Here is a 5,138-nt window from a genome sequence, read left to right on the forward strand (position 1 = left end):
ATGGAAATAAACAAACGGTCAATGTTTCCTTAAGACCATAAGAGCAGAATTAGGCCATCGAGTCTGCTCCACCATTCAATCATGGCTGATCCTTTTTTTAAAATCTCCTTTGTCTCCTTTTTTATTTCAGGCCCAGACCAGACAGGATGGGGGAAGATGCCACAATAAAAAGGTGGGGGGAGGGTAAGAGGGAGTAGCTAAAAGAGGTAATAATTGAAGCCAGGTGGACAGGAAAGGTAAATTGCTGGAGAGAAAAGAATTGGAAAGGTGAGTGGACCAGAGGAGAAAGGGAAAGAGGAGGGGCACCAGGGGGAGGTGATAGGCAGGTGAGAAGAAGTAAGTGGCCAGGGTGGGGATTGTTTTTAACCGGGAGGTAAAATCAATATTCATACCACCCAGACAGAACAGACAGCAGATAAGGTGTTGCTCCTCCACCCTGAGGGTGACCTCATCGTGACACAAGAGGAGACCGTGGACCAACAAGTCGGAACAGGAATGGGAATTAGAATTAAAAGTTCCAGCATCAGCAGACTCTCTTGTGTTTATGATTTGCTGTACAAGCTGTCCCATTCCACAATTACCTTTGTAAAAACCACCATCTCACAGATTAGGTTGCCGTTCAGATTGCACTGTGCTGTAGAATATTCCTGTACTTGTCTTACGTATTTCAGCTAAACTCGTGTGATGCTTGGGCTGGTCTATTTCAATCCTTTAGCAGCAAAGTCAAATGTTATTTTGTGTCAGTAAACCTTTCTGGCACTGAAAATTGCTTTTGTAGTTTCATTCCATTAGTTTTCAGTTATCTTTAAATATTAAAACATCATTTGTCAATATAGAAACAGAGAGTCATACACAGATTGGCAAGTATAATATTGTAGGCATCACTGAATCAAGGCCAAAAGAAAATTATAGCTGGAGCTTAATGCGCAAGGATACAAGTTGTTTCAAAAGGACAGGCAGGAAGGCAGAAGGGGTGGTATGGCCCTATTGGTAATAAATGAAATCAAATAATTAGAAAGAGGTGACGAGGATTGGAAGGTGTTGAATCATTGTGAGTAGAGCTCAGGAACAATCTTGCTGAAGGATCTCGGCCTGAGATGTCGACTGTTCACTCTTTTTCATTGATGCTGCCTGGCCAGCTGAGTTCTTCCACCATTTTGTGTGAGTTGCAAAAAATAATAAGGTTCATTTTCATAGTGATGGCAGAGGGAAAGAAGCTGCTCCTGAAACATTGAGTACGTGTCTTCAGGCTTCTGTATCTCCTCCTGATGGTCGCAATGAGAAGTGGGCGATGAAGGTTCTTCATAATGGATTCCATCGTGTTAAGCCATCGCAAGGGTGTCACATATGCTACCACCCTTACAATATGGCTTGTATGCTAACTAGGTATATTAAAAATTACATGTGTACACAACATATAATATTCAAGATAAATTAGCAACCAAACAATAAACACTATAAAGCCCAGTCTTCAGGATTCCCTGGGCTGTTGGACGTGAAAGAAAGAAATTCTATTTTCCTGACTTGAATGTAAATAATGAATGAAATGTTGAGATTTGAAAAAGCATTATATGTTTCAGCCGTGTTCATTATCTTGTAACTCTAAATTAACAGAATCAGAATCAGGTTTATTATCACCGGCATGTGACGTGAAATTTGTTAACTTAGCAGCAGCAGTTCAATGCATTACATAATGTAGAAGAAAAATAAATAAATAAATAAAATGAAAATAATAATAATAATAATAAATAAGTAAATCAATTACAGTATACATATATTGATTAGATTAAAATGTGCAAAAAACAGACATACTGTATTTTTTTTTAAAGTGAGGGTGGCGCTGGAGTGCTTCTGCTGTTGGGTATGAAGTGAAATAGAACTGAAATTACCAACTGAAACTGCTGCTTCAAGTTCAGATCACGTTGACAAATAAAAATAAGCTGAAACGACCAAAGAGCAAACTGCAGCTAAAGAAAGCTTGATCTGAAACCGAAGTTTGTGCCTACTCAACAGCCTACAAAGAGCACTTCCCACCGCTGCGAGACCTTCTACACTTCTTGTTGCTGTCCTGGGATGCTCTCTAGTGCAGCAAGAATAGGAATTCTCTGCTAGCTTAGTAGATCCTGTCTCAGTCCACCCAGCACTTGTAAACTTCGAGCGTGCAATAAACAGATTAGACGGCAGTGAAAGTGCAATATTCAACATTTCAAGATGAGCTTTGATCCAAACCTCTTGCATAACAATGGCCACTCTGGTTTTGCTAATGGTACCTCGGGAGCCCTGCGTGAAACAGGCATTATTGAGAAGCTGCTGTCATCATATGGTTTTATCCAGGGCACTGAATGACAAGCCAGACTATTCTTCCATTGCTCACAGTACAGTGGTAATCTTCAAGATCTGAAAGTGGGAGATGATGTAGAATTCAGAGTGTCGTCTGACAGACAGACTGGAAAACCAATTGTTGTCAAATTGCTGAAAGTAAAACCTGAAATTTTGCCTGAAGAAAGGATCATTGGTCAGGTTGTCTGTGCTGCTCCCCTTAACCTTGAGAACAAATCTGGGCTGAAACCTTCATCTCCTGGTCAGACTTCAGGCAGTGTGTGCTATGAACGCAATGGGTAAGTGTTTTATCTAACATATACACCTGAAGATGTTGATGGAAATGTCCAACTTGAAACAGGAGATAAAGTTTCTTTCTCCATGGAAACAAATAAACATACTGGTGCTGTAAATGCTCACAATATTGTACTGGTGAAGAAGAAACAGGGCCGATGTCAAGGAGTAGTTTGTGCGATGAAGGAAGCATTTGGATTCATTGAAAGGGGTGTCCTTGTGAAAGAGATCTTCTTCCATTATAGTGAATTCAAAGGAAATCTGGACACATTGAGGCCAGGAGATGATGTGGAGTTTACTATTAAAGAAAGAAATGGAAAAGAAGATGCCACTGAAGTAAAACTGTTACCCCAAGGAACTGTTATATTTGAAGATGTTAGTATTGAACAGTCTGATGGAACTGTCACCAAAGTTATTCCAAAAGTATCCAGTAAAACCCAAACTGATCCTTTGCCAGGACGTATCAAAGTAAACTTTACCATTTCCAAAGAGCTTCCCTTTGGAGATAAGGATACCAGATCTAAAGTTACTCTATTAGAAGGTGACCATGTCAGGTTTAATATCTCTACTGATCGACATGACAAATTAGAATGTGCCACAAATATTGAAATTCTGACCGATTCTTTTGAGTTAACTGGAGAAACTAGAGAAATGGGTGTGATTGCAGCTATGCGCAATGGATTTGGTTTCATTAAATGTGTAGATCGCGATACTCAAATGTTTCTCCACTTTTGTCAGATCATGGATAGTCTGCAGCTCCACATCTCCGATGAGGTTGAATTCACTGTTGTCCCTGATGTTCTTTCAGCTCAAAGGAACCATGCAATCTGTATTAAAAAGCTTCCAAAAGGGACCTTTTCATTTCACACACAGTCTGAGCAGTGTTACTTTCGAATTGTGGAGAAAGCAGCTACTGGTTCAGTATCCAAGTCCACTAGCCCTGCTAAGAGTAAAGAAGAGGATTGTGAAGAGGGAGTAATTGCATATGATGAAGCTGGAATAAAAATGACTGTACCATACCATATAAAGGAACTGGAAGGGTGTGCAATTCCACAGCTTGGTGATAAGATTGAATTTAGCATTTGTGAAGTTAAAGGAACTGGTCTACAGAGTGCAGTATCAATCGAAATTCTAAATCGTAACCCCAGTGCTAAGAGACTTGTAGGATATGTGGCAGCATTGAAAGATAATTTTGGTTTCATCGAAACTTCTCAAAATGATCAAGAAATTTTCTTTCACTACAGTGAGTTCTCGGGCGATGTTGATGAGTTGGAAGTTGGAGACATTGTAGAATACAGTTTGTCAAAGGGGAAAGGAAACAAAGTGCTGAAAAAGTTGCCAGGATTACAGCAGTAAATGGTCCCAGTGATGAAGTCTATCCAACAGTCTACACTGGGAAAGTGTTGAGGCCATTGCGCAGTGTCGACCCACAGCAGGCGGAGCATCAGGGACTTGTTGAGATTACGGAGGAAGGGACTATGAAAGGTGAAGTATATCCTTTTGGCATAATCAGTTTAGCAAACAAAACAGATTGTCTTCAGAAGGGAGAAACTATCAAGTTCCAGCTATGCACTGTGGCTCAAACAGGACAAAAGTCGGCCTACAATGCCACACCTTTGCGAAAAGGCACCATGGACTGTGTAAAAGACCAGTTTGGGTTCATTAACTATGAAGCTGGTGATGGTAAAAAGCTGTTCTTCCATGTGAATGAGGTGTTGGATGGTGTGGAGTTGCAGCCTGGAGATGAAGTTGAATTTTCTGTAATCTTAAATCAGCATACAGGAAAGTGTAGTGCCTGCAATGTATTCCGTGTCAGTGAGGGTCCCGGGCCTGTGGCAGCTCCACGTCCTGATCGTTCAGTACATCGTCTGAAGAGCATCACCTTGATGACGCAAGTGCTCCAAAATTAGTTGTACTTTGCCAGCCAAAGGGACCTGATAACAGCAAGAGATTTACTGTGGAAAGAAAGATTCGTCAAGCCGGAGTGACAGATTGATTTCTTTTCTTCCCCCAGCAAGCACGTTACCAAATGCAGTATCTTTGGGGAGGGGAGGGTTTACTCTGTGTTCCCTCGTCCAAAATGGAAATGGAACACAATTTATCTACTTTCAAGCAAAACTACAGTTCTACCACTTGTCTGTGCTTTTATCAAAAACTTTAAAAAAGTACAAAATGAAGCCAAAACAAAAAAAAATGGTAATGCACAGGCTCGGGGCAATGAATGAGCAGGAAGCCTTAGTTCCACAACATTATAGAGCTTGATTTAAAATCAAAAAGCATCTTACATCAGTGCTAATTTGAAATTTAAGTTTATTTGCCTTTTGTTAGTAACGAGAGAAAAATCTGTGATGAAAGCTATACAACTGAAACTTGAGGGCCATGAATACTGGCTTTAATTAACCCTTTCAGTACAACTTTGTTGATGCTGTACAGCACTGCAGCCTTGGAACACATTTTCCCAATCCCAGAAACTAACAGATTTGTGCCTAAAGGGAAAAAAAACACAAATATCACTGTTATTTCCC

At 40.3% G+C, this 5,138-nt stretch overlaps 1 pseudogene; it reads left to right on the forward strand.

Annotated features, from left to right (window-relative positions):
* The first annotated feature begins 1,839 nt into the window (after positions 1-1,839).
* Positions 1,840-4,667, forward strand: LOC140724546 (cold shock domain-containing protein E1 pseudogene; annotated as a pseudogene).
* Positions 4,668-5,138: the final 471 nt, after the last annotated feature.

Source organism: Hemitrygon akajei, chromosome 1 (assembly GCF_048418815.1).
Source record: "Hemitrygon akajei chromosome 1, sHemAka1.3, whole genome shotgun sequence".
In the NCBI taxonomy this organism is placed as follows: Eukaryota; Metazoa; Chordata; class Chondrichthyes; order Myliobatiformes; family Dasyatidae; genus Hemitrygon; species Hemitrygon akajei.